Source organism: Myotis daubentonii, chromosome 7 (genome assembly GCF_963259705.1).
Source record: "Myotis daubentonii chromosome 7, mMyoDau2.1, whole genome shotgun sequence".
NCBI lineage: Eukaryota > Metazoa > Chordata > Mammalia > Chiroptera > Vespertilionidae > Myotis > Myotis daubentonii.
In genome coordinates this window covers 51,457,596-51,478,443 of record NC_081846.1, presented here as the reverse complement: position 1 = coordinate 51,478,443, position 20,848 = coordinate 51,457,596, and the positions used below count along the sequence as shown (strand labels likewise).

Sequence of the window (20,848 nt, the reverse complement as noted above, 5' to 3'; positions counted from 1 at the left end):
AGCTAAGGAAAATTTTCCAAATAGTTTCCTGTTTCCTTAAAGACTTAAGGTATATCAATATTTTTTAAAAATCTATCAACAGTTCTCAGTCTTTACAAGCAATTATTCTAAAACTTTCTTAAATCAGTTAAAAATAAGAGCAATCTCTTCAACCAAATAATGGTCATATTAGGTCACCAAATGACTTTTTAAATTGGAGATTGTCTGGCTTTCAAATAGGGTTAACCCAGATCCAGGGTCCTAGAACCCTGGCAATAGCAGGTAGTGGCTGTGTATTTGACATTTAAAAAATCTTGAATAAGAAACTTTAGGGAGGATGGTGGGTAAAATAATTATTAACTCTTTGCCTTCATTTTCCTACAAATAAGTAAATCCTTGATAGTGGTCAGTATCCATATATTTGTTCTTATGTACCAAATTAAAAATGTATTCCTTTAGCCCTCTGGGGTGATAAAGGAAAATGTACTTTTTCATTGTTAATGTTATTTTAAAAAAGGAACACCACAGAGTGGTACAATGTATCTGAACGGATCCTATTTGAGACCTAGCTTGTAAGGTGGCCTCCACAACCTATCTAATAATAGGGTAATATGCAAATTGGTTGAGACACCATCACAGCAATGACTAATCAGCAGGCTGCATGAGCAGCAGGCTCGGGTTGGTGGGGCCTTGCAGCGGGAACAGGGGTGGGGCCACAGCGGAGGCCTCCCTCTCTGTGAGCCTGTGGCGGGGGTTAGGCAGGCATGCACAGAGGGAGGCCTCTGCTGTGGTCCTGCCCCTGGGGGTCCACAGGCCTCTACCACGGCATGGCCGCAGGTCTCCCCCGGCTCTGGCCTACCTCTTTGGGGCGGTGGATCACAGGGCTCCCACACTGTGACAGGGCATAGGCCAGGCTGGGGGATCACCCCCCGCCCTGAGTGCACGAATTTTGTGCACTGGGCTACTAGTTATAAAATAATTGGGAAGTCTAGAGACAGATGTGGTTCTAGGTAAAATTAAGTAACCGCATTGCTTTGGGAAGCACGTTGACCTTTCCTCCTCTTCTAACATTTTCCTAAATTATTTCCCCTCAAAAGAAACAAATAACGTTTCCAGCCCTCACACTCATTAGGTTTTCTGACTTTAACTGCTCATCTCAGCCACTAAGTCATATATTTCTTAATTCATTTTTTTTAAATATATTTTATTGATTTTTTTACAGAGAGGAAGGGAAAGGGATAGAGAGATAGAAACATCAATGAGAGAGAAACATTGATCAGCTGCCTCCTTCACACCTCCTACTGAGGATGTGCCCACAACTAAGGTACATGCCCTTGACCGGAATCGAACCTGGGATCCTTGAGTCCACAGGCTGATGCTCTATCCACTGAGCCAAACTGGTTAGGGCTCTTTCTTAATTCTTAATCTTTTTCTTCTCCTGCCAAATTTACCTTTCCCTTTACCACAGGCCTTATGAAACGACAGGCCAATGAGTAGTCCTTTGACATTATAAACCAGGCTGTCACTACTATTTAAGCCCATAGTGACCTCCATCTCATCTAGAGTAATAGCCCAAATCCTCACAGGCTCTACTCACTATAGCCCCAATACCTGTCTAACCTCATTGCCTACTATGCCCAGCCCAGGGCCTTGGTACCGTTCCTTTGACTCTTCCCCCAGATGGCAAAATTGCCAGCTCTCTCACTTCTTCCGTGTCTCAATGCTACTTTCTCACTGTGACATTAGCTCATCAAAAAGTAGAATGTCCTGCCCTGCTGGTGTGGCTCAGTGGTTGAGCATCAACTCATGCACCAAGAGGTCACAGGTTCAATTCCCACTCAGGGCACACACCCAGGTTGCGGGCTTGATTCCCAGTAGTGGGTGTGAAGGAGGCAGCCGATTGATGTTGATGTTTCTCTCTCATTGATGTTTCTTTTTGAACCAAACTGACTAGGCCTTTAAATATTTATTGTTGTTGTTGTTGTTTAATTGGCTTCAGAGAGAGAGGAAGAAAGTGGGAGAGAGAGATAGAAACATGAATGTGGGTTGACGCTTAACCACTGAGCCACATCAGCCAGACTCTCATCCATGTTTCTGTCTTTCCCTCTCCCTTCCTCTCTCTCTAAAATCAATAAACACATAATATATATATATATATATGTATATATATATATATACATATATATATATATATACATATATATATATAGTTCTTTATTGACCAAACTTGTAGTCACTATACCACTTACTTGCTTATTTTTCTCCATAGCATTGATCTCCATATGACATATATTTTAATTTACCTACGTGTTTATTATTTGTTTACCTCTTCACCAAAAAATACCCAGTAAGTGAGCACCATTAGAGAAAGTTTTTTTTTCTGTGTTGTACTTTATTCTCCAGCATCTAAAATAGTCATTGGTACATGATGAAAGCTCAATCAATGTTTACTGAATAAATAATAAATGGCTCCTAAACAAAGGGCACCAGACAAACAAATATTTTTTCTGTTGAATGGCATCAATGACTGAACAACATTTGGATTCCCTTTTGCAACAATCTGAACTGAGATAGACTGAAAGAATGAGTCAATTGGCGTTCAGATTTGAGACTTTCGGGATATATTGAGGTAGAGGCAGGTCTGTCAGAAACCAAAACCATATGAGTGTTAGGAATATGAGGAAGCAGAAAGCATAGAAGGACCCCAACAAATATGTCCCAAGGAAATGTAGCTACCATCATTGAAGGAGACTGTGATCTGGACTTGAGTACAGGTACTCCCTTTGGCCTAGACATGCATCTCTTGTTCACCACAGTTCACACTACTACCACCCACTGTCTCCTTGTTTGTGAGAGCATTCTCTATTGTTCCTGTGCTATGATTCCCCTTAGGGTGTAGAAGTAGTTCTTCATACCTTTGTTACATATAACAGTAGATGAGCCTTAGCTGGTTTGGCTCAGTGGATAGAGTGCTGGCTTGCAGACTGAAAGGTCCTGGGTTTGATTCTAGTCAAGGGCACATGCCTGGGTTGTGGGCTCAATACCCAGTAGGGGGTGTGCAGGATGCAGCTGATTAATGATTCTCTCTCATCATTGATATTTCTCTCTCTCCCTCTCCCTTCCTCTCTGAAATCAATAAAAATATTAAAAAAATAACAGTAGACAAAAGAGAAAACTAAGATGACTGCATGGTTTTATTACATCTGACCCTCTTCACTCATTGAGGTTGCCTGCATTGCAGAGTTTGTGTTTGCAAGTGCTGGTCACCTGAACAGTTACTCTATGGCTATGAAAAAAATTATTCCTCTCAGAGATTTAATGACTCATCTAAATGGATATTAACATTTTTTAATGCAATGGGATACCTCTGCCTAGCTTTCACTGATGTGTTGATACAGAGAGTGAAGAGACTTAAATAAATATTTTACCCAGTAAAATATTTAGGGACTGTGTTTTACCCTATATATATATAATGTATTGCGCTAACCTCCTTGGCATAGGACTCAAGTATTCCCCGTAGCTCTGCTTATTTGACTGGAAACATGATAAGGCATCTAAATTCTGCAGGTATAGCCATTCCTAACAACCAATTTGATTTTTGATGGACAAAGAGGCCCAGGAAAGTAGATGTCTTTGTACCTGAGAAAAAGGAAATTCCAAGTAAGATAGACGTGCCCTAATCAGTATGCTGTGGGTATGACAGCATGCAAGTGAGTGATCTATTTTGTTCTGAACTCTGGCTCTGTCAAAGACAGAACACAGTTTACTAGAACAAATCAAATAAATGTATTTGACTCCTGTTTTGACATTTGAAAACACTAAAACATATTGCCTATGCAACTCTCTGATTCCACATTTTTAATTTTGATTTTTTTCTTATAAAATACCGTTGTCAGATGAGAGTGCAAATAACAATCAGGGTAGAATTGTTTTCAATGCTTTCAAACATTATGGACAGGATAATTTCTGCATAGATATGATAATGTGGTAGATGTAGTTCAAAAAATTATAGCCCCGAAAGATTCATGGACATAGACAACAGTATGGTGATTGCCAGAGGGAAGACAGTAAAGGGGGGGGGGGGGTAAATGGTGATGAAAGGAGACTTGGGATGATAAACACACAGTACAATACATAGTACAATGTATTGTAGAATTGTATTCCTGAAACCTATATAATTTTATTAACCAATGTCATCTCAATGAACTCAACAGCCACCCAAACAATTTGGAAACCATGAGTATGAAATCAGTGGTCAATTATTTCAATGCTCTGTTGTCCCTGTTTGTGTCCCAGGTACATGTGACAGCGCTACAGCTATGAGTGGAATTTTAAGGGGGAAGTGTGAAGAAATTGACAGATCCTATTCCTCTGTGCAGGAATCAGATGATGAAGTTTTCATCTGTGACAGTGCTGACAGTGTTGATAGTGTCAATCCATCCACCTCTAATCATTCACTGGTGAGTATCAGAAGCTGTATTGCAGGTTGTACTTCAAATGGTGGTGTAGGGTTGATTCTTGGAGTTTCTGTATTTATCCACTGGCTTTTATCTGCTCCAAAGTTGTTGTTTGTATCATACTAGACTTATTTCCAAACATTATATCATTTTGGTTAATATAGTCTCAGTAGTATACTTCTGTTCATCTCTATGGAGTAAGTATGAGAGGCAGAAATTAGTTCAATCCAAGGTAAGCAGATAGCAATTGAAAATGATTTCATATGTGCCTTCAGCTTTCTGAAATAGATCCATCCTTTTGAAACCTAATAAATTGAGATCCTTTGAACTTCTAATACTAATCTACTTATATAAAAACCCTGGGTATAACATCACGACCAGAACCGCCACCAACTGGAAGGAAGTCAGTCCTGCAGGGGTCATCTTGGAAACAGCTGTGCCCTCCCCCAGCTGTTTCCTGGAGGGCGAGGATTCAGGCAGGAACGGCCCTCAGGGTGAGGTTTCAGGCACGAACCCGCCCTTAGGGCAAGGTTTCAGGCAGGAACCGGCCCTCAGGGCGTTTTCAGGCAGGAACCTGCCCTTGGAGCAGAGTGTAGAAGTGAAATGATTTGTAATGGATCTATTATTGAAGCTACCTTTGGAAATACTATATCTATAGATCAGTGGTTCTCAACCTTGGCTGCACATTAGAATCACCTGGAAATCTTTTTAAAATCCTGATTTCTGGGCCTCATTCTCCGGACATTCTGTTTCTTCGTTACTAATGTTGTGGCCCCACCCCATAACAAAGAAACAATTTCCGGAGGATAAGGCCCAGAAATCAGGATTTTAAAAAGATTCCCAGGTGATTCTAATGTGCAGCCAAAGTTGAGAACCACTGCTATAGATACTATTAAAAATATATCTAAACGTGCAATTCTTTGTCCAAAAAATGAGCATGTTCAAAAATTAAATGAAGACATTTTGGATATACTCGATGGAGATTTTCACACATATTTGAGTGATGATTCCATTGATTCCACAGATGATGCTGAAAAGGAAAATTTTCCCATCGAATTTCTTAATAGTATTGCTCCTTCAGGAATGCCGTGTCATAAATTAAAATTGAAAGTGGGTGCAATCATCAGGCTATTGAGAAATCTCAATAGTAAATGGGGTCTTTGTAATGGTACTAGATTTATTATCAAAAGATTATTACCTAACGTTATCAAAGCTGAAGTGTTAACAGGATCTGCAGAGGGAAAGGTTGTTCTGATTCCAAAAATTAATTTGTCCCCATCTGACACTGGCCTCCCATTTAAATTGATTCGAAGACTGTTTCCCATGATGCCAGCATTTGTGATGACTACTAATAAATCACAAGGACAAACTCTAGACAAAGTAGGCATATTCCTACCTGAACCCATTTTTGCACATGGTCAGTTATATGTTGCTTTCTCTCGAGTTTGAAGAGCATGTGACGTTACAGTTAAAGTTCTAAATACTTCATCACAAGGGAAATTAGTCAAGCACTCTGAAAGTGTTTTCACTCTTAATGTGTACAGGGAGATATTAGAATAAGTTGAATCACTTTATCAGTCATTGTTTGCATCACTGTTGTTTTTATATCATGTTTCTGTTGTTTTCATATCATGTTTTTGTTGTTTTCATATCATGTTTTTGTTATTTTTATATCATGCCTCTGTTGTTGTTATATCCGTTTGTTACTGTTTATTAATAAATTTATATATTATTTTCATATATATTTTACTAATTTCCTTTCATCTCTCACACTTCTATTATAAAGGGCAAATAGCAATATTAAAATATCTCCACTAATTAATTCCCTTTTTTAAAAAATATATATTTTATTGATTTTTTACAGAGAGGAAGGGAGAGGGATAGAGAGTTAGACACATAGATGAGAGAGAAATATCGATCAGCTGCCTCCTGCACACTCCCCACTGGGGATGTGCCCGCAACCAAGGTACATGCCCTTGACCGGAATCAAACCTGGGACCCTTGAGTCCTCAGGCCGATGCTCTATTTGCTAAAATAGAACTTATTTTTTATGAACTTGTAGAAAGTATAAAAAATAAGAAGCAGATAAAGGAACACTTGGGAGAAAGAGAAAACAGTAGCTGTTTTGAGAACAAGATTTTCTAGTTACATTAAAAAGGCTATTGTCAGTCGGTGGATTTGGGGGAAGAGGGTATAAGTTTTGTTTGAGATGTATCTATAGCCTTCGGCTCCTTCCGCTAACTGACTGTAGGCTTGCAGAGGGCACACATCTTGCTGTCACCAGTGGTGCTTAGAAGAGCACTGAATGATGCTTAGATTTCTTTATTGAGTAAATATATTATTTTTAGATAATTCTCATTTTTACACTTTTATTGACAAATAAAAATTAAACATATTTAAGATGTGCAACATGATGCTTTAATTTAAATTGTATTGTGAAATAATTACCATAAGAAGCTAATTAACACATCCATCACCTCACAGTTACTTTTTTTTTATGGTAGTGGTGAGAAAACTTGAAATCTATGCTTGTGGCAAATTTCAAGTGTACAATACATTATGTTTATAATTTCAGATGATTTAAAAAAAGAAACTGGAAACAACAAGTCCACTGGCTGTTTTTATCCTTAGAAAAGCAACAGTATACATTTAAATCAAGAGCCTCAGGAACACTCTATTCATTGCATTTTCCATGTACCTTGAAGAGCGCTCCTTCTCCAAGCCCAGGAGCATTGCAGGAGCTGCCTAGTATTTTTCAAGTATTTCCCTGTAGCCACTCCTGAAAAACATCATCAATCTAGACTCTGCTGCTTTGAGATACCACCTCAACTAGTGCAGTGCAGCATTTTTCACATACCTGTGGGTTTTTTTGTAACCTCCAGCATGCTTACAACTTCTCGGGTGTCTATGACTCTCCTAAAGTTACGAATTGACTCTGCTGGAAAAATCAATTGCAAGACTTCTCTATGCAAGATGCCTATTGATTTCTATAGCTGTGAGTTCACAAAGTACCTATAATGTTCATTTAAACACCATCAGGTTTTATAATTGTGGCTCAAGATTCTTTCCAGATGAAAGTGATGTTCTGGTGGTTTAAAAAGCTGTAGGTCAGGCGCTTGTAATAAGCACCTGAACAATTCCCTGTAAGGGCAAAAGATGGTGCAGAGAGTGGTTTTATCTTTATAAAATAAACTATTTGATAACTATTTTGATATCTCGTCATAACTTTTTTGGTTCATCACCATTATGAGAGTCTGTGGAGGAGGTGACATCTTGTGTGTATGGAGAAGTCAGGCTAGCAAAGAAAACAGCTGCAACATTTGATTAGCTTTTTCCAGCACTGATGCTAATGTACATTTCTTTGTGAATTTTCAGAGTTTTGAGGGAACCATTTGCTGATACTCCTCTATAAGGAAATGAAGATAAGCATCATTGAGCAACTTGTAATTTAATGTGTGCTCAGAACCGGGACTGGGAATAAACAGTAGGGAGGAAGAGTAAGGAAGAATAGATAGATGAAAAATGTCATCTATGGGGAATTTCTGTGACTGTGGGCTATTCTTAGCCTGATCTCCAATATAAAACCTTATTAATTATTTTATAAAGTTGGACAAATTGAGAAAGAAAACCAATTTAATTATATATTTTGAGAAGATCCAATGCTCTATAAGACAAAGTAAGACAAACAATAGTAAAGCATCAACCCTCATTTTGAATTCGAAGAATGTTAGAGATAGTAAGGCCTTTGAGAAAATCTAAGCTGACTCTTATTTTACAATGTGAAGACCTAGGTCCAGAGAGAGTAACTTGACAAGAATCCAAATGTGAGCTAGCAACAGAGGACTTGATTATAGATCCCTATTGTCTCTGATGGGCCTGTTACACCACTGACTACTAAGTGAAGGGACCCAAGTCATCAATGCCTGTATCTTTTGGCCACCTTTTCTTAGAAAGGGAATGAATGAGTGTATCTTTTGGTAAAGGTAATGGGTATCTTATCTCCTTTTGCCTTTTTTTTTCAGTTGGTTTCCAGTGAAAGTGCTGATATCTCCTGGATGTAATATTGTGCCAGTGATAAGTTGATGAATAAATTCAATGAGCTAAAGAAATAGTAGACAGAGAAATTAATTGAGTGTGAATAAACAATTTGCCTTCCCCTTTCCGTAAGTGACAGGGCAGACTGTTGAGACTTCCCTTGTATGTCACTGACATTGATGGAGATATCTTACAGCAAACATGTTGTTTTACATTTACATGAAGGAAATTGGTTTGTCTTGGTGACATAATGCTACTCGTAATAAAGTGAAAATGTTACAATGAAGGGAAGGTGAGGCGAAGTATGCAACGTGCATCTTTAATAGCAGCTAACAGAGGGTTATTTCATTTGCTTTAAAAGTAAAATGTTTTGTACATTCCACTTTTTGTCTGAGGGGTGAATGGGCATCCTGGACTCTCTGGAAGAACAGATAATGATGTCTTTCCATTCTCTGAACTCCAGGATCCTACTTTACTTGTTCAATAATTCAAGACCTCAGAAACACACTTACCTTGTATTTCGATTAGAGTCACTTAGTCACAGCTTCTGATTGCATGGAGTAATTATATTCCATTTGCTGGCTAAGTACAGAATTGGCTGTTAATGTTTGCTTATTTGCTTTAAGCCATGGAAAACTTAAATTTGGCTTTAACTTAAAAATGTAATTGGATTAAATTTCAAATAAAATTTTATATATCAATATAGTGAATCTAGGAAAACATTTATTGCTTGTGGATTTTTAAAAATATATCTTTATTGATTTCAGAGAAGAAGGGAGAGGGAGAGAGAGATAGAAACACCAATGATGAAAGAGAATCATTGACTGGATGCTTCCTGCATGCCCCACACTGGGGATTCAACTCACAACCCCAGCATGTGCCCTGACCAGGAATCGAACCTTGACCTTCTGGTTCATAGGTCGATGCCCAACCAGTAAACCATCTCAGCTGGACTCAGCTTGTGCTTTTAACTCTCAGCTTCACAAAAGAATAAATATAAAAGTAGTCTTGGTGATGTTAATAATATTGTTTCACACATCATTCAAGGGATAAGGCTCTATTATTATGAAATCTGAAATATATCATAGAAAATCTTCCACTTTCCCACATCTATGATTTACTCAGGATATTCAAGGTGGAATTGATATTGTGGCAGTATTTTATAAAGAACACAAGAATTAAAGTTGTTATTAAATATCAAAGACACCATCTTTACTTTAGTCACCAGAATATTTTCATCTTACAGTGTAATGTATTCACAAATATTCTGAGAGCATTTGCATTTTCTAAACATCTCTATAAGAATCACATTTTTATTTTGGAGTCACCTAGGAGTGGCCATGGCAATAAAGAAATAATTCCCCAACTGCAAAATATCATGACTTGAAAAATGGATCCAAGAGAATTCAGATGATTACAATTCTACTAACCATTTCAAAGTACCATTTGGCTTTGGTTTGAATACCAGAGATTGGTTGGCTTATACTTGTTTATGATAGTGATGATGAAACCATAATGCCTGAAGCAAATGTCCTTGTGTTTCTGAAAAGATTTTAAAATTCATCATGCAGATCAGGCAATCTGATGCTTTCTGACAGCTCAAGGGAAGTATATTTGTAAGATTGTAACACAGGAAAGAATTAAACCAGGTCCTGCTTTAAAGAAAGATAGAGGAAAAGGAGCCAGTTAGTGCTATTTCTGCATTGGCTGCAATGTTTAACCATTTCACTCTGGTAAGTTTGATTATACTCTAAAACTGTTCCTTCTCTTTTGCCTGAGAAGTTAGGGAATTAAAAGGGCCTTGGAATTGTTGTACAATATGTTTTATGTGTTCAGCTATAGTGATGATCTGGCATGAAATTAAATAATTAAAGGTCTCAAATTTACTGAATTCCACTGAGAGTTGGGTTAGGGTTAAAAGTGTAGTTTTTTAAATGTAATGAAGAAAGAACAATCATCATAATATAATAAAATATAAATATTTGCTTTTCTAACACAAGCCTACATGTAAAAACTCGAAAGTCACTTTCTTTAAATGGTATTTAATGTTCAGGTAGGAAAGTGTTGCAGTTAAACCTGAAATGGACACTGAATTTGTTGCATTTGCTTTTATCTTATCTCACAAATATTATACTAAAGGAGCAGTAATAAAGATTGATTTATATAATTTATAATTCTAGGAACTTGAATGAAATATTATGAAACTTGTTTTATACAATGAACTATGAGGTCACTTTAAAATCCTTAAAGTGGATGGTAGCATGACTACCCTTCCTTCCAAAATATATCCCAAACTCTATGAAAACAATCTCCAAAGCACTGTGAAGGCTGGTGAAGGTTGCTAGCCAGAGGGCTTAAAGCATTAGGTATTTCTTACTGAAATGTAACAGTGGGTCCCATTGATTTTGACATTGTGGAGATGTGAAATGAATGTGACACTATACGTATTTATGCCATGATTGGATGATAATGTTAGTGGAAATATTGTAACATGAAAATGTACAGATTTTAGTTTTAAATCATATTAATAAAATTATTTTAAGTATTCACAATAAAAAAATACTTGATATAGTTCATCTTTAAATTTTCTCTAATACTGTAATTTCTATATTATGAAAAATATATATACTCTAAATCTTACCAATGACAGAGTTGGTGGTATTTAATTCCATCTTTGAGGACTTGAATTTGGAAGAAATGATAACTATTAACTTTAAACATAGTTAATTTTTCTAACATAGCCTTTTTTATTTCATGATTTTCCTAAAGATGTCATCCATTATCATGCTGTGATATCTGACTTTCTACTGTTTGCTGTTTGTATGACACCATCATTTTATATGAAATGTGTACTATTCTCTTCAAGCCAAAATGATGGTGTCATACTATATAGTATACATGGTGTCCCCTAAAAATGTATCCATACTTTAACTGCTGATAGCTCAATTGATGTTTCTTTCTTTTCAGATTTAAATCATTGGAATTAATAATTATTCAAAGTGTGTATACATTTTTGGGATACCCTGTAAATTATATGTAATATATATACAAGACATACACACATTTTAAGGATGTTATACTACCAAAAGAATTTATGAGCCAGGCCAGTGTGGCTCAGTGGTTGAATGTTGACCTGTGAAACAGGAGGTCATGGTTTGATTTCCAGTCAGGACACATGCCCCAGTTACAGGCTCGATCCCCTTGGGGGGGGGGGGGCATGCAGGAAGCAGCCGCTCAATGATTCTCTCTTGTCATTGATGTTTCTAGCTCTCTCTCCCTCTTCCTTCCTCTCTGAAATCAATAAAAATATATTTTTTAAAAAACAATAATTGATGATTAGGCTGACAATTGTGGTGGTCACAATCAGTACTAAAATTAAATGTTATGCTAAGATCCTGGCTAATAAGATATGTATCATATATCAGGCCTAGATTTTTTAAAAAATGCATCAAATTGGAGAGACTGCAAAAGAATTCCTAGGGAATAAACTTGAATAAATAATTTATGGACACTAATAAAGAAGCATATATATTATAAAATTCCCCTCAATATGAGATCAGCAAATTGTTTGATGAAAAATCAAATAATAAATGGAATAAAAAAATGGTAAGCACACCATAAATAAACATTTTTATTTTCAACAGAATAGCTCCTCCTTTTTTTATTTTTTAGCATTTACTAGCTTTGCAGCTAGAATATAGAAATGGTTGAAATTTATAATTACAGTTAGTTTAAGCTTCTTGATGACAAGGACTGTGTTCTATATTTCCCCTACATTACTGAATGGTAATAATCATAATAGCCATCTTTACTGTATGCAATAATTTTGTCATCTGCCAGGCATTGTGCTAGATGCTTTAAAAAAATTATTTCATTTGCTTCTCACAACATTAGGTACTAAATAAGTTTATTTTGATTGGCATGTTCATGACTTTTTTTCCAGAAGTTATTTGACTTAATTAATCAAATGATTTTTGTCATCTTAAAAAATGACGAGTGAGCTGAAATAGGATAAATGTATAGAAATTAAAATTGTTGGATACAATTAAAATCTTCAATAGGCACAAATCCAAGGAAAAAACTTTCATGTCAGATATTCATGAAGTTCCCAATTTTTGCATACAATATTGCCAGTATAAATAAAACCACTTTTTAAACTTTCTGCATAGTTTTACCAACCTTTAAATTTATTAAATTAAAATTTAATATTTTAAGAATGGAGCATTGAGATAGGTATTTGAATCAATATATTAACACTCATTTATTACTTTGAAAAGCTAAATGTATCAAAAATTTTAACTATATTGCCTGGCTGGTGTGGTTCAGTGGTTGAGCATTGACCTATGAACCAGGAGGTCATGGTTTGATTCCTGGTCAGGGCACATGCCCAATGGAGGATGTGCAGGAGGCAGCCAATCAATGATTCTCTCTCATCATTAATGTTTCTATCTCTCTCTCTCTCTCTCCCTTCCTCTCTGAAATCAATAAAAATATATTTTTAAAAAATCAACTATAAGGATGAGTGTTTTGCAGTATTTTTTCTTATGATGATAAATTCTATGAAAACCAATACAATAGATTTCTATGTTGCCAATAAAAACAGTTGAGCAAGTGTATCTCTTGCCATAAAAACATGTTCACATTAGTTATATTATAAAATTATATTACAGTATTATCCCATTTGTAGAATCTTATGTATAAGATATAAATGTAATAAGATACAGAAGTACTAGTAAAAAGAGAAACATATTTTCTACAGAAATATAGAAAACAAGAGAAAATTTTTATGGAGAGTAGAAATATGAATAATTTTTGTTATACATATGTTATTCAATATTTCAAATATCTATGTCTTCTCAATTTGTGTTCATATATTTTAGCCTAACAACACTTATCATATCCATTCATTATAAAGCTTTCTAGAATTTTTCACTAATATAATTCTTGCTGCCTATTTCTCTAACAGCTTCTCAGATTACTCTCTCTCTCTCTCTCACTCTCTCTCTCTCTTCCTTCTCTTTCCTAGTTTCTGTGTACATATATATTTTTTATTTGTCTTTTAAATCTATGTTTGCCATAGAAATATGTTTATGTGGTCAAGTATATCATGGATTTGGCCATTAGGAAATGCTTTAGCAGATCTTCTCTGCTCCCAAAAGTAATTGCATACAAATAATCTTTTCTAGAACTTTCATAAGTTTGTATTATATATGTAAATCTTTAGACCATTAGAAAATTATGTTGGCATATTGTGTGAAATAGATTATTTTTCAAATTTTTAAAAAATCATGTATTGAATAATCAAATGTTTTCTACTGATTTGAAATTCTCTTCTTAATCTTAAACTAAATTCTTACATACCATAGAATCAGTGTCTGGTTTCTTTTCTACTTCATGATCTGGATGATTTTCCTAATCTAACAATAGTGTTATATGATGGCTCTCTTGTAAGTTTTATTGGGAATAGGAGTTCCCAATTTTCCTAACCCACTACTACAAATAGAAACACAATACGCTACCATACCCTTTAAAGACTCTATAAGTTATTTTCACATGATTATTTGAAATTTAAAAGAATATTCTCATGTTTCCAAACCATTTCTATGCCATTAGAATTACATTAAGTTTATACTTTATTTGAGCCACAGGGCAGATTGACATCCTTACCATATTACCCTTCCGTTCATGAATGCCAGCTATCTTTCATATTTAACTGATATTTGACCCACAGTAGAGTTTTGTGCTTTTTATTTGCAGTACATTTTCCTTGCTGAGTCCCTAACATTTTATTTTTTATTTTTATTGACTTTTAACGAGAGAGGAGGGGAGAGGGAGAGAGAGAGAAAACTATCAATGTGAGAGTTAAACATTGATCAGCTGCCTCCTGCAATGCCCCCTGCCAGGGATGGAGCCTGCAACCCAGGCATGTACCCTGACTGGGAACCAAACCTGCAACCTTTTGGTGCATGGGACGACACCCAACCAACTGAGCCATGCTGATCAGGGAGAGCCCCTAAGTTTTAAAAATATTTTGTGCCTATTATGAATGATATTTTTTTAAATATGAGTCCTAGCAGATTATATTTGGTACTAGACAAGGCATGTTTTTTTTCATTTCTTTTAATAGAAATGCTTCCTTTAATTTGGCTGTAGGATACCCTTTATCTTACTTAAAGAGCTATCATATTAAGAGTTTTTAGTTGATAATGAATATGAAGTTTCATCAAATTCCTTATTAGTACATATCAGAATAATCCTATTTTTTCTTTGACCTGTTAATGTGATAAACTGAAGAAAATGTTTTCTAATATAAAATGACTATTGCCTTTGACTCTAACACAAAGTAATTTATTTAAGTGCACATGAGGGTCAACTGTGTGTGCATTAAGGGATCCTTAAAAATGTTCAACATTATTTTAAAATCCATTTAAAAATATGCTTCATTAAGAAAGAACAAAGCTGGAGGCATCGCTCATCAGATTTAAAGTATTACAAAGCTATAGCAATTAAAATAGTATGGTTCTGGTATAAATGGAATGGAATAAGCACCCCTGAAATACATTCATGCATATATGGTCAACAATTATTTTAGAAGGGAAATGAAAATGCTCAATGGAGAAAGAAGACACTCTTTTAATAAATTTTATAGGAAAACTGGTTGTCACAAGAAAAAGAATAAAACTGGTCCCCTGTCTTACAACATTCACAAAAATTGACTTGAAATGGATTAAGGACTTAAATGTGATATCTGGAACTGTAAAGCTCCTGTGGATGAAAATAGGGTAAAAACTCATTGATATCTATCTTGGCAATGCGTTCTGATATGACACTAAAAACACAAGAAACAATAGCAAAAAAATAATCAACAAATTCTGCACAGCAAATGAGACCCTCCGCAAAATGAAGAGGCAGCCTACAGAATAGAGGGGATATTTGCAAACCGTATATCTGATAAGGGGTTATTATTCAAAGTATATAAGAATCGTGTGCAACTCTTTAACAAACAATCAATGAGAAAATGGGCAAAGGACCTAAGTAATATAAATTATATGAGAAGATGCTCAACATTACTAATCACCAGAGAAATGCAAATCAAAATGATAACAAGACATCCCCTCACACCTGTCAGAATGGCTATTATAAAAAATACAAGAGATAACAAATGGTGAAAATGTGGAGAAAATGAAACATTTATTAGATATTGCTTGATGTGAAAGAGGGAGAATTTAGAAACATTAGTTTTCAGTACAAATAAATACATGCAGGGTTGATCAGGCCTCCTTTAACTTTTTTGCAAATGGGTTAAAAGGTAATCATCCATTTATTTTAAAAAACACAAAACTTTCCTAGATTGTTGAGGTAGATTAAAAGAGGATAAAACTGCTGTTCACCATTCCACATATTGTAGCTGTAGCTTAACATTAAATACATTTTTGTTTCTTTGTGGCCAATTCTTATTTGATAACCTCCATCTGGCATTGATCTGTAATCTTTGTAGTCTGATTACCAGACATAAATCAAAGAAATCAACTGGCTCCTCTATTTTAAAAGGTTGGGAGAAAGTATTTTATATTTACATTTTTTAATTTAAATTTCCTATTTGAGTTATAAGAGATAGTGTATACATTTCTATGATACATTTCTATGAAATGTACACTTGAAACCTATATGATCTTATTATTAATGTCACCCCAGTAAATGTAATTTAAAAAAAGAGAGAATTTATTCAGTATTATAGTAAACCAAGACCAGTCAACATAACCACATTTGCTTAATTTCTTTTATTGGTAAAACATGAATATACCCATTCTTTCATTTATTTTACTGGTAATACTTGGCATTTGTCCTAGCACTTCTTTAAAATGTTGTTAATGATCAAGGTTATGTTAAGACATTTTTGTTGCAAGTGAAAAAAGCCCTACACAACCTAGCTTAAACAAAAAAGAGATATCTTAGTTCATGTAACTGAGAAAGACAGGGGTGAGGTCATATCAGGCCAAAATAGATCTGGGATTCAAATGATGACTTCAGTGTTCTCCCCACCCCACCCACCCCCGCAGGACTTGGCTCTGCTCTCACTTTGGAAGGCCTCATTTTCTCCTACTGCATATGGAGTTATAGCTTTCCCCAATGATCTGTGGGTGATATCTGCCTCCACATAGTCATATACATCTTCCTAGCTATGTTCTTGAAGTTAAGATGCAGCCTCTTTTATCCCTGGCTCCAACAGGTTAGGTGGTGAAATATCTCCTGCCTTTCTGAGGATTGTCTTAATGTGTCAATTGTGTTCAGATCCAGTCTCTGTCCTTCATCTGAAATTTGCATTTCCTGACTGCCTTGCCTACTGAATTACATGTGGATTCAGCCAATAATAGGCACTGGTAGGACAATGGAGAGCAGGATTAAAAGATAAACCAGAAAATTCCAGCCAGTTCACTCATGCTGCAGGTGGCCACTGCCCCTTTTTCATGGTCCTGGGCCTTGTTGTAAGAATACTGCTTTCGTGGCCCCAATCCCCATGTAACCACCTCCTCACAGGTCTGGCTCCCAATGGAAGCACCAGGTATTGAACTCTAGTGACATCACTCCTTTTTGTGCCTCCAGCTAGAGGGGTGTCAGCATCTTCCTACTGTTGCTAAGCTCTGAGTTCCTTTGTTTTCTCTATTTTGTTTGGCATTTTAGCTCTTAAAAAGCCCTTATAAGTAGTTCACTACATGAAATTTATTCCATTGGACCAGCTAACATTGGCACTGTTTTCTGAGCTGAACCCTTACTGATAACTCTAGCATGGGTCACATGTCCTTCACTGAACCAATCACTGTGGCCAAGGGATAAGGTCCTTTGATTGGCTAAATCTCATTTATTTACCAATTATTGTAATAAAAAAGGAGATACAGAGTGTGTTACCAGAAAAAAAAAATTAGAAGTAGAAAAACATTGCGGCCCTAACTGGTTTGGCTCAGTGGATAGAGCATTGGCCTGCGGACTGAAGGGTCCTGGGTTCGATTCCGGTCAAGGGCATGTACCTTGGTTGCGGGCACATCCCCAGGAGGCGGTGTGCAAGAGGCAGCTGATCAATGTTTCTCTCTCATCGATGTTTCTAACTCTCTATCCCTCTCCCTTCCTCTCTGTAAAAAATCAATAAAATATATTTTAAAAAAAAGAAAAAAAAAAAGAAAAACATTGCGTGGCCAATAATAATGACTATCTTATTAGTAACTGGAGGCCTGGTGCACAAATTCGTGCACCAGTGGGATCCCTTGGCCTGGCCTGTGGGATCAGGCCAAAACCAGCTCTCCGACATCCCTTGAGGGGTCCTGGATTGTGAGAGGGTGAAGGCCAGGCTGAGGGACCCCACCGGTACATGATAAGAGTTGGGGAGGGACACTGGCCAACCTCCTGTGGCCAGGACTCCAGGGCATGTCCTCAATCAGACGGACCCTAGCAGCAAGCTAATCTACCAGTCAGAGTGTCTGCCCCCTGGTGATCAGTGCAGATCATAGCGAGCTGTTGAATGGCCTTAGCATATCATTAGCATATTATACTTTGATTGGTTGGATGGACAAAAGGACAACCGGATGACCAGACACTTAGCATATTAGGCTTTTATTATATAGGATTCCTTTGAATCCATTGTTAATAAATATGAAGATCCAAATTAATTTTTTTAAAAACATCACTGTATAATAAAATTCTTCGTAAGTGAATATCAGGAATAGCTCAAGCCAGTTGTGTTTTAAATTTATAAATATCCTACCACTTCTTTTCTTTTTCTGGTTAATAAAGAGAACTAGTACATTAAAGAACTACTATCAATCACATGTTGTTTTAAATGCCTTTACTTATCTTACTTACAAAATACACAACCTTAGGCTGCTTCATTAAAAGTTTGAGGGTGCAAATGCTGAGATCTTCTTTTAGTCCTCTGTGTGGATATTGCTTTTTTACTTTTTTAGGTTTGATTTCTATTTTCTGAAGCTGAGCATAAAGCACACTGCCTATCATAGTCTGAAATTTAGCTGTGTTCCTAGGACCATCTGTAAGAATTTATGCATTTCTTGGGAATCTGATCAATTCTAGCAGCAATTCTCTATTTTCTCTTTGAGATTAAGGAGCCCTGCAATCAATTTTATATTTAAAAGTTGGTTTCTACATGAGAAAATTGTGGGCCCAGTGTCCAAAAATCATTCTGTGCTTTAAAATTGATTTCCTTAAATAATTCTCCTTCATGAAGACACATGAATTTTTATGTGAGGTCATAAATATCGTATCACAGAATTGGTTTAATGTTTTCTCTCTTTCCCTCCTTCCCGCCTATCTTTATTATATTTTTTTACTTGGCTTTTTCTTTTTTTAACTATTTGTCCTTCATCTACATCTCTTGCTCTGGTAGGGAGCTCTTATTGACCTAATTTATATTCTTTTATGTATTTTTTCAATATCATATAATCATAGACAAACATAATCACGTTCAAAGGCTATTAAATCTCGTTGTTTATCAATATCTTCAGAAAAAAATCACCTCTATTGTCATAGTAAACAACCTGCTCCCCTATTTATAATGGTCTGGCCCTTGAGCAACTTTAGCACAAAACTATAGCTAATTTGCCTACAAATGTCAGGTGGTCATAATAATCTGGCCACTCAGTGTATATACATATTCCCACAAAATTTTTATCAAAAATGGACTGTATCATATACATTTTAGTTCAACTTGATTTGTTTCATTAAACAATAGCTGATGAAAATTATCTACATTATTTGTTATAGCTCTGTTTTCTTCTTCTTCTTTTTTTAATGAGAGAAAGGGAGAGGGATAGAGAGGTAAAAACATCGATGAGAGAGAAACATCATTGATCGGCTACTTCTACATGCCCGCTACTGGGGATCAAGCCCAAAACCAAGCTATGTGCCTTGACCAGAAATCAAACGACCTCTTGGTTGATGGGTCAACTCTCAACTGCTGAGACACACAATCTGGCCTGTTTTATTCTTTGTAATGGCTGCACAATATTCCAAAGTATAAATATATCACATTTTAATCAGTCTTTCCATATAAGTGTTCGTTTGTTTCAGCTTAGTTTTTATGACACTATGGAACAAGGCTATAATACATGTTCTTTTGAAAATGTCCTTACATTCTAGGGCTTTACTTTTTATCGAATAAATTTTTAAAAGTGGGAGAATTAGCTTGCTAGATATTGGTATATTGTTTTTTCAAAAAGGCAGCAAAAGTCATACTTCTACCAGGTTTGGGTATAATTTCACTTTTATCCATAAGTCCCAAGCAATAGGTATTTATTTCCTCATCCATGAGATAAGATCTCTGCCCTCATGATCTTTACGTTAGTAGTCAAGAAGAATAATAAACAAATATGTAAATAATATGATGTCATAAATGGTCATAAATGTACTGTGAAGAAAAATAAAGCAGTTTTAGGATATAGGGGTGGGAATGCCTATTTTTAAATAAGATGGTCATAAGAGGCCCCTCCAAAGAGATTCTATTTTGATAAAGACTTGATGAAGTGAGGGAGTGGGCCATGTGATATCTGGATTGGAAGGAGGTCTCTAGAAAGAAGAGCAAACATGAGATATCAGCAAGGCATCTGACACTGTAAACAGTCAATGGAGAAGGAAAAGAGACCAAGTCAGAGGTTATTGTTTGGTGGTAGAAGTGAGAGATGAGGGGACTTGTTGAGAAGTGGTCAGATACAGAATACATCTTAAAGGTAGAGCTGACAGAAGGTACTGATTGTTTGGATGTGAGCTTTAAGAGGAGATAAACATAAATAATTCATGGGCTTTTTAAATTAAACTTTTATTTCATAAAAATTTTAGATTACTGGAAAAGTTGCAAAAACAGCACACAGTTAATTACCATAGACCCTTTGCTCAGCTTCCCCCAATGTTAACATCCTATCTAATAATAGACAAACATGGTAATTAACTGTAACTTCGCTACCCTTCCCATTGGCTAATCAGCAAGATATGCAAATTAACTGCCAACCAAGATGGCGGCCAGCAGCCAGGCAGCTGAAGCGAACATGAGGCTTGCTTGCTCCAGTGATGGAGGAAGCCAAGGTTCCCCGCCTGCCGCTGCCGGCCTTTGAGCTGCACTCTAAGAAACAATGTTGCAATTATAGAACCTAAACAAACCCCAGAAACCTGCTTTCAGCAGGCCGGGCCTCAGAGCTGGAGTTGCAACAGTGTTTCAATTATAGAAGCCAAACAAACCCAGATACCTGCTTTCAGCAGCAGAGGTCTCAGAGCTGGAGCTGAGCCCCAGAGCTAAAGCTGGCTCTCAGTTCCAATGACAGCCATAGAAGGTAAATAAATCCCAGAATAAAAAAAAAAAGAAAAAAAGAAAAAAAGGA

At 36.1% G+C, this 20,848-nt stretch overlaps 1 protein-coding gene across 1 annotated transcript in view; it reads left to right on the top strand.

Annotated features, from left to right (window-relative positions):
* The first annotated feature begins 4,295 nt into the window (after positions 1-4,295).
* CSRNP3 (cysteine and serine rich nuclear protein 3) overlaps positions 4,296-20,848 on the top strand; it is a 160,695-nt gene continuing 144,142 nt past the window's right edge. Inside the window, exon 1 of the mRNA XM_059704237.1 lies at positions 4,296-4,439. The gene's annotated coding sequence lies outside the window, so the exon portion shown is untranslated. The remainder of the gene's footprint in view (positions 4,440-20,848) is intronic.